Source organism: Manihot esculenta, chromosome 2, assembly GCF_001659605.2.
Source record: "Manihot esculenta cultivar AM560-2 chromosome 2, M.esculenta_v8, whole genome shotgun sequence".
Classification (NCBI taxonomy): domain Eukaryota; kingdom Viridiplantae; phylum Streptophyta; class Magnoliopsida; order Malpighiales; family Euphorbiaceae; genus Manihot; species Manihot esculenta.
In genome coordinates this window covers 3,344,624-3,353,498 of record NC_035162.2, presented here as the reverse complement: position 1 = coordinate 3,353,498, position 8,875 = coordinate 3,344,624, and the positions used below count along the sequence as shown (strand labels likewise).

Genomic DNA, 8,875 nt, shown 5'->3' with positions numbered 1-8,875 from the left:
AATACTCTCCTATATATAAGCGTACACTAATTAAAAAAAAAAAAAGCGATCGGAGTAGGTTTGGTTAGGATGATGATTGCCGGCACCGACCATGGGACCCATATTACCTCATTCCCACTGCATAATTGGGTGCCGACCGACCGCCATTTATTTGTTTAATTATCAGTTTATCAGCATTAATTATGGACATAAGACAATCAACCTAGTAATTAGTGAAGCATCGACAATATGTTACATGCAGTGTAATTGAGGCCCGATGTCATTTTTCTTGTATTAAAATGAACAGGGAAGGCATTGATTTTGATTTGATTTCGCACCAAATAATATTAGGTCTGGTCAAAGAGCTGGTAATTGCTTGGTTTAGGTTAATGACGATGATTATGATCTACATGTCTGCTTGAAGAGCTACTATACAATCCAAAAGCTATAACTAATAATGAAACAGCAGTCATCATCCATTAATTATTGGGATTAATGTTGTTTGTATTAATTAATCCTTGGACTAGGAATAACATTTAAAAAAATGTGTGGTTGGCAATCAAAGTTCCACAAAGATGCTTTAAATACCTATAAACTTTGAAGCACACCATTCTAATGTTTACTCGTGGAAAAACTTAAATTTTCTTTTATATTTTTTAATTAATGGATGTTTTATTCATATGAATTTTTAATAATTTCCACTTCTTATCACTAAAATTAAAAAAACTCCCACTTTCAGAAGGAAGATCACTGTAGCAATACTTTTCTTATTTGCATAGATTAAGTTATTGTAACGTGCATGACATTATTGAGAATTTTTTTTCCTAATTTTCTAATAATCATATTAGTCACATTAATAGTTAATTGCTATAATCTTTAACAAAAAAGAGCATTTAAAAAAAAAAAAATCAAATGCAGTCCCACTTGGAAATTATTTTTTGGGAGCAACTAGTGAAAGAATTAATAAAAAAAATTCTTCCATGCCCTTGCCAATTTCTGTCTGCTAGCTGCCTTGATTTCAAGCTGACAACTAAACTCTGTAATGACCAATGTTCATGTTTTTTGTAGGAAACTGAAATCAATATAGTTATATAGCAAAATCATTTGCTTAGTTTCCCATCTACATGATTTTAATTTATTTTTAAATAAAAAAATTGATATAAATAACTAATAAAATAATTTATTTTTATAAAAAATTTAATTCCAAACAGAGAAATTGCATGCATATAATCTAAAATTGTCAACCAAATACAGAGTCAAAACCATTAAATGCCTATTTGACATTAGTTTCCAAATAAAAAAACGCTTTTAAAAAATTATATATGAAAAAATATTATTATTCATCCTGTAAAATATATACTTATATTTTTTTATAGAAATTAAAAGGTAAAATTAATATAGTTAAAATAATAAAGTTTATTTAGTACATTTTTAAGAGATTGATGACTTATATTAATTCATATAAATTAAATAATTTGTGTCATTAAATTAAATTTTAAAAATCAATAAATTTTATTTCTCAATAATATTGGATATTAATCCTATTAAGAAGAGCTCTGAGAGGGAACAAAATACGAAAGAAAAAATATATTTTCGGGTATCATTTGTTAGACCAGTTATCCTGACCCTGCAGTTTGCAGCCGAAGCAGATTCAGAATCGTGACGGGTAATTTTCTTCAGGTAGAGACTGTTCACGTACACAATTCACCACCACATGCTCCTAAACTATACAGTTTCCATCTTGCATTGTCGTGCAATCAGATGAAATTAATAGTGGCATTGAATGCACCCAACAACCCAGAAGTAGGATATTCAATTCAATAGCAGCAGGCACTGTATGATCCCATTTATTTATGGTAACTTTCGCTTATTTACTTCAAATTCTTCTTCTTTCTCAATTCGAACACTTTCCTTTTCCGATGCGCTGCTTAAAGCTCTATCCTTTCAATTACGCTGAGAAAATCCGGTGCTCTCTTTTCAAATATACTCATATTAAAGACATTTCCTTCTTTCTTTTTTATTGTTTTATTATCTCTTAGGGTGTTGTTCATTACGCTGTTTAAGTTGGTCTATAGTCTCATATCATTGAATTGTTAAAGAATGTAAGCGCTTTGGTGCTGCCCATTTGGTAATTATGAGGAATGGTGAAATGGATGTTTTCAGTGTAGAAGAGAATGAAGATGCAGCTAAAAGAGAGAATGGAATTTACTGGCCGCCTCCACATACTCATGTCCAACACGAATGCTCCAAAACGTATAATTCATAAACTAAATTTGATATGCTTCTTGTTTGCAGTTGCTTCTGGTGTTATGAATATTTATTGTTGTCAAATGGCAAGTTGACTCCAAGTGGGAAAGCATCTAAGATAGCAAATAAAATTATTTGTAGTCTATTTCTTTGCCCATTTTTGGTCCTTCCATCATCAGTCTCTGGTTTTTGGATGCACGAGTAGATTTTCTTTCTTTCTCTTTCAGTTTTCAATTTGTGGGAGGAGAGTCTCTCGGACACTTTGTTTGGATTATGTGAAACAATGAAGTTGAACATTTATAAAAATGAATGTTAGAAATCTGATGAGTTGAGTAAGCTTTGGAGGGAGTTCCAGTGTATGTTTGACAAGTTGAGGGAATATGAGATAGTTGTATATAAGAGGCAAGTAAATCTTTAAAAGGTAATTGATAGAACCAAATAGTACTTTCAGGTGATTCTACTTTTGGAAGGAGAAATTGGCAACCTCAAGACATGTTCTAATTTTCCAACTTTGCTTTAATTGGATCATTGTTATCTTCTTTTCCTTTCTGTTGCAAGTTTCCATCGAATTTCCTTGGTTGCATGAAGGGAAATATACATAAATATGATTTGATAAATGATATGTGAGTCCATAATGCATTCTGCAACCAATTCAAAATTTTGAATCTGGTGAGTAGATGGGCCTTTGCAAACATTAGATTCATCTGTTCATTTTTTGACATTGTGGCTTTTCTTTTTCATTTCAGTGAATCGGAGCAGAAGTTGGAGGTATCAGGAGGTGGAGTTTTGCATTCTATAAAGGACCAGAATGGAACATATGTCAGACTACATATTTCATCTATGTCAAATTTGTGTTAATTTTATGTTATCTTCTTTACTGGCATGGCATGGTTAAAGCTTTTGATAAAGAACACAGCTGAGAATGAGATAACTCACTAGTTTTTAACCCTGAATCTAACAAATGTCACTGTTTTCTACGAGGGCTTATAGGACACAAAGCCATACATCTGACTATCCTTATTGTACAAATAAAAATAATTCATCAAAGCATCAGGCCTCCTTAGAAACAGATGTAAGCATCACTGTTCCCTTGCATTAATATGCAAGGTTGCATCTGAATTTTTTTCTTTCAAAACTGGCTTGCAGATTGAGCTGCTGCAATTTCGATTGCAGCAGCTCAATCTGCAAGCCAGTGAAATCTATGCGCCTGATGCTAGATAGAGCAATGGGCCGAGCTTCAAGTACTTTATCTCCTGGACATAGACATTTTGCTACTCAGGTAACTAATTTACCTTTGAGGGTTTTAATTCCTAGAAGGATTTTGTTTTTTAGCCAGTCAGTATTAAGCAAATTGAATCTGGAGCTATAGTAATTGTGCTTGAAATGTTTACTTACTAAACCATTAGCAGCAGCAAATAGTTCTTTTTGCTTTTAGATAACATGCAATGGATTTGAAATAGGCCCTAGTTGTATCACTGCTTAACAATCTTGATTCCTGTGTAACCAAATCTTAAAAAATTCCTATAATGCATTTCATATTTAATGTTCAGGATGCTTAAATACAATCATCTGATGCAGAAGTTTATTGTTAATCATGCTTGTAGTTTTCTTGAATTGATTTCCATAAATCTCTCATTTTTTTATATTTGCTAAGACCTAGCTTCCGTGGGATACGGCCCTTGTAAGAAAGTTAACAAGAAATCAGTGGTTCTGAGTCTGAGCTCATGTGGCATTGGTCACGTCCATTGTTTGTTGTGCTCCTATTTTTCATCATACAAATTGTACCGTAATTATTGAAATGTAGTGGCATAATGTGAAAGTTGGCCTGGTGTAATATTCTTATATCTTTCTTATGAAATGGAAAGGTTACAGTAACCTTCAAATCATTTGTTGATTTCAGACAAAGGAGTTGATTGCAGAGATTGAGTTACTGGAAGAAGAGGTCACAAACCGCGAGCAGCATGTGCTCTCTATGTATCGGTGTATTTTTGAAAATTGTGTTAGTCAGGCTCCTTCTGATCCAAACTCAGGGGTTGCTTCTCCTGCCCATACAAAGCAAGTATCCAGGAAACACCCAAGTATTATTTCAAGTGCTTTCTGCTCGTCAAAAAAGTTGCCTCTGCGACCCCTGCAAGCTCTAGTTTCTATCAGGGAGTCTGCGAAAATATCCTCCAAGGCTAGTGATGCTCCATCATTCCTTGGAAAAAGTGATATTCAATTTGAGAAGACTTTTGACTGCGTCAGGGTAGGACATTTATCAGTTTGATTCAAAGAAAGATATGTCTTATCTATTGATTTTCTTGTTTTCCCAAACAATATTTCAGCATGCGTTTATGGAACTTTGTCAGTGAACTTGAAATGGTTAGCATGTTTAGATCATTGCAATCCTGTCATAAAACGACATTGATCTTGCAATTATGAAGAGTGACTGATTTCTTGTTTGTAGGTTTCTGCTCTGAATTTTCTTGGCAGCTGTCAGAAAAGATTTCATTCCTTTTTCTGCTTTTCTGTACATAAGCTTTTGATATCTATAAGTTTTGCCATTTAGAAACTGGGTGTATGCATAATCCTAGATGGTTTAATGCCAAATAGCAACTGCCCACATGCTTTTTGAAATTTCATTTATGAACATTGGTTGAGCAGTCAAGCAGGATTAGACTTGTGAAAAACAGACATTCAGTTAAGAGTAAGCCTTCCTACAGGTGGCGTGTTTCCACATATTAAACATCTTTTCTCGTTAAGAAACCAAAACTACTACAACAGTAAGTCTTACATTTAAAATGATAGATATCATTCTGTTGTATTTCATGTAGCATTTGCAAAATATTTCTTTCCTCATTATGGTTTCCATTGTAACTATTGTGTAATGTGTGTGAAATGGTAATAGGATTTTACAGTGATTTTATTCACACAAATATATAATCCATGCTTATCATAAATTGACTTCTTGCTGTGAGTCAGTGACCCTTGTTAATGGACTTGTTGGAAGGATTTTATTTTTCAATCCATCATCCTGAGTCCCTGACACACCATTACTCCTAGTGCATGTTATTGAAATCTATATGCTTCAGGATACTGATCTATCATCGGTCATCTTAACGTTCTCGTTTATGTTTTTTCTCAGGCTGAGGAACAGATTCACGTTATGGAGAAATCCTCAATGCTGCGAACTCTAAAAGACCATCTTTATCAGTGCCCAAGCAAGTTGTCTGAGGAAATGGTTAGGTGTATGGCTGCAGTATACTGCTGGCTTCATAGCACAGCATCTGTCCCTGGAAAAAATAGATCACCTCTATTGTCGAGGTCATCCACTAACCTTGTAATCCCTCGGCATGATATTGGACAGGATCGAGATTGGTCTTGCAAATCCACGGTAGAAATATCTTGGAAATCAACTGATAGAAGTCAGTTATCTAGTGCATCTTATGCCATCAACAACTATAGGTAAATTTCAAACTCGCAAAGTCGCAATTAGGGGAGTGGGGAAGAGGAGGAAGAACCTAAAGCAAAAGGACAGAGTTCTATGTTGTCTCTGCAGATATTGGGGTTTTGCGCTGGAAACTCTTTTTAGGCATGAGTTTTTCAATCTGAATTAAGTTCAGGTTAAATCTGTTTAAGGGAAAGAATGGACTAGCATCTCTGTAATTTCTGTGGTCTACTTTTCAATACCTCAATTCCTGCCTCTACTTATTTTACTGATGAACTTACATAACATGCATTTCATTTTTAGAGTTCTTGTGAAGCAAATGGAGAAGGTGACTGTTCATCAGATGGAAAACAATGCCCAAATTGCTTTCTGGATCAATGTGTATAATGCCCTTGTTATGTAAAAGATCACATTATCAGAAGATTGTTTCTTCTTAACGATGTGTCGCATGAAATAAGAGGTTTTTTTTCTCTTGGACAGGCCTATTTAGCATATGGAATCCCTCGCAGCTCTCTGAGGAGGTTAGCCTTGTTTCATAAGGTAGTGCACTTCCTTATTTCTATCCATCCTGCAATTAATGGAACTCAAATTTGTATGAGGCCGACCATTGAATTATCATATGATCCCCATGAGGATATTTCTCGAGTTTCCATTAGCTTGCTCTTTACATAGAAAAACTGGACTTAAACTTTTTTTTCTCTTTGGGTTACTCTTCATATGCATTCTCTGGAGAATCAGAATTGATGGACCTTTCTGTAATGTGTAGGCTGCTTATAACATTGGTAGCCACATAAGCAGTGCAAATGCTATAGAACAGTCAATCTTCGGCTTTCGCACACCCGAGTTGGAACGGTATGCGATTCTCATCTGTTATGGATTAGCTTAATGCTGTCCAAAGAATTTTCAGCAATCCAATGGAATTGTTTCTACAAGCTCCTTTTTGGTGTCCGCATTATGTATTAAAGCAACGTGCATATAAACATTTAATTAAATAAAAATTGTAAATAAGAGTGTACTTGGAGATTTCATTCAGATATTTCTTGAAGCATCTTTTTGCAGTCATTCCAAGTAGTGTAAGGGCAGTATGATTAATCATTTTAATGGAAATATTCTGACCATGATCCCATGCTTCCTAAATGCGGATTTTAGATGGTTTTGTACAAATTGCAGTGGCTTGAGACCATCCTTTCCACTGCGTTGCGGAAAAAATCCAGTGAAGAAAGGCAACTTATTAGTTCCAAGTTTGGTCTATCAGATGCCCAACCCCTAGTCTGCTTTGCCCTCTGCACTGGAGCTTTCTCTGATCCTGTGGTAATTTATCGCTTCATTTCTCCTTTTACATTTATAGAAATATAACTTATTTATACATGCGACACGGTATCTAAACAGAAAAAAAAATCAAATTTATGATTATAAAATTCCTAAAATTAAACAACTGACTCATCTGTCAATATTTATTTCCTATATTAACATATTTATTTTATATAACCTATAACACTCCCTCTCAAATTAGAATGTAAATATTAATTATGCCCAACTTGTTACATATATATAATCAATTTCAGTTATATAAGAACAACTAATTCAAAACAGTTAAAATAAACAAAGGATAAGAAAAACAAAATCCGTGAACAGTACCCGATGAACAGAACTCTAAATCTCGAAATGTTACCCTTTATAAATAACCGATGGATAGAATCTTAAGTATCCAAATATTACTTTACAGTAACCCAAATAAATAGAATTCTAAGTCTCCAAATGTTACCCGTTATACTAACCCAATGAATACAGTCCTAGATAACCCAAATAAACTTTTTCAAACGTTACCTTTATGGGTAACCCAATGAATAAAACTCTAAGTCTCCAAATCCAAATGTTACTTTTATAAGTAAACGAGTCCTAAATCTCCAAACGTTACCCAAACATTACCCTTTATAGGTAACTCAAATGAACATAACCCTAAATCTCTAAATGGTAAGCCAAATGAATATAACCCTAAGTTTTCAAAATTTAAATCTCTATAGGTGAGACTCTGATACCATATAGAAAGATAATATTTTATTGTTCCATAATAAATATTAAATTTATTTATACACGAGAGATGGTATCTAGATAGAAAGGAAAATAAGTTTATGATTATACAATTTCTAAGATTAAGTAACTGAACCATCTATTAATATTTACTTCCTATATTAATATTTTTACTTCTTATAACCTATAACAACATTCAAAGCACTTTGAATCTTTGATTAATATCCATTATTATAGAAAATGATATTCAACACATTGGCATTATATGAAGTTTTTGAGGGTTTTCCCATTGCATATTTGCAGCTAAAAGTGTATAAAGCATCAAGTGTTAAAGAGGAAATGGAGGTAGCAAAAAGAGAGTTTCTTCAAACAAATACAGTTGTAAAAAAATCGAGGAAAGTGTTTCTACCCAAATTGCTTGAAAGATTTGCAAAGGAAGCCTCTATCAACTCAGATGATCTTCTTGAATGGATTACCGAAAATGTCGATAAGAAACTCCATGATTCAATTAAGAAATGCAGTCATAGGAAATCAAGCAAGAAGGCATCTCAGATCATAGAGTGGTTACCTTACAGCTCAAGGTTCCAGTATATTTTCTCAAAGGAATTAACAGAGAAGCCATGGTGGGTTTGAGTGGGACAATGTCTCTATCACAACTCGGTCAGTAATCAGTATTGCTTGGCTTGAATTGTAGCCCATGAATTTTGGATTCCTTTTTGGTCACTGTAATATAAATTATGCTATAATTTCTTTGAAGATTTGCATATTTCCCAGTTTCAGCTGTTAGTGAGTTTGTTAAAAGAGTTTGCTTTCAGGAGAAAAAAAAAATCATTTTATAGGAAAATAATTTAATCAAATTTTCTTATAATTATGTTTGATTTTAATTAATTTAAAATTTTAGTCATTGAAACCTGAGAACAGAATTGTTAAGACCAGCAGCCTGCATTGCTTTAAAATGCAACATATGTTTTAGTGTCAACCCACTTGCACTTGTTTGACATTATTATTAAAAATATATATTACTGTATTTTCAAATGCGTTAATTAAAATGATATTGAAAAATCATTTAATAAATATAGATTAATTAATTAATTTTTTAAAATATAAAAATAATTTTATATATTTTTTAAAAATTAATAAAATTTTCTATAATATAAAAATTAAATATTAATTTTTCCTAACGATAAGTTT

At 33.0% G+C, this 8,875-nt stretch overlaps 1 non-coding gene across 1 annotated transcript; it reads left to right on the top strand.

The window, feature by feature from the left end:
- Positions 1–1,848: 1,848 nt before the first annotated feature.
- Positions 1,849–8,447, top strand: LOC110602544. The gene is made up of 12 exons (XR_006349962.1): positions 1,849–2,232; positions 2,973–3,045; positions 3,188–3,298; positions 3,373–3,505; positions 4,127–4,471; positions 5,351–5,670; positions 5,957–6,053; positions 6,131–6,193; positions 6,420–6,505; position 6,663; positions 6,824–6,964; positions 7,988–8,447. It is a non-coding gene; the product is annotated as an uncharacterized LOC110602544 (transcript).
- Positions 8,448–8,875: the final 428 nt, after the last annotated feature.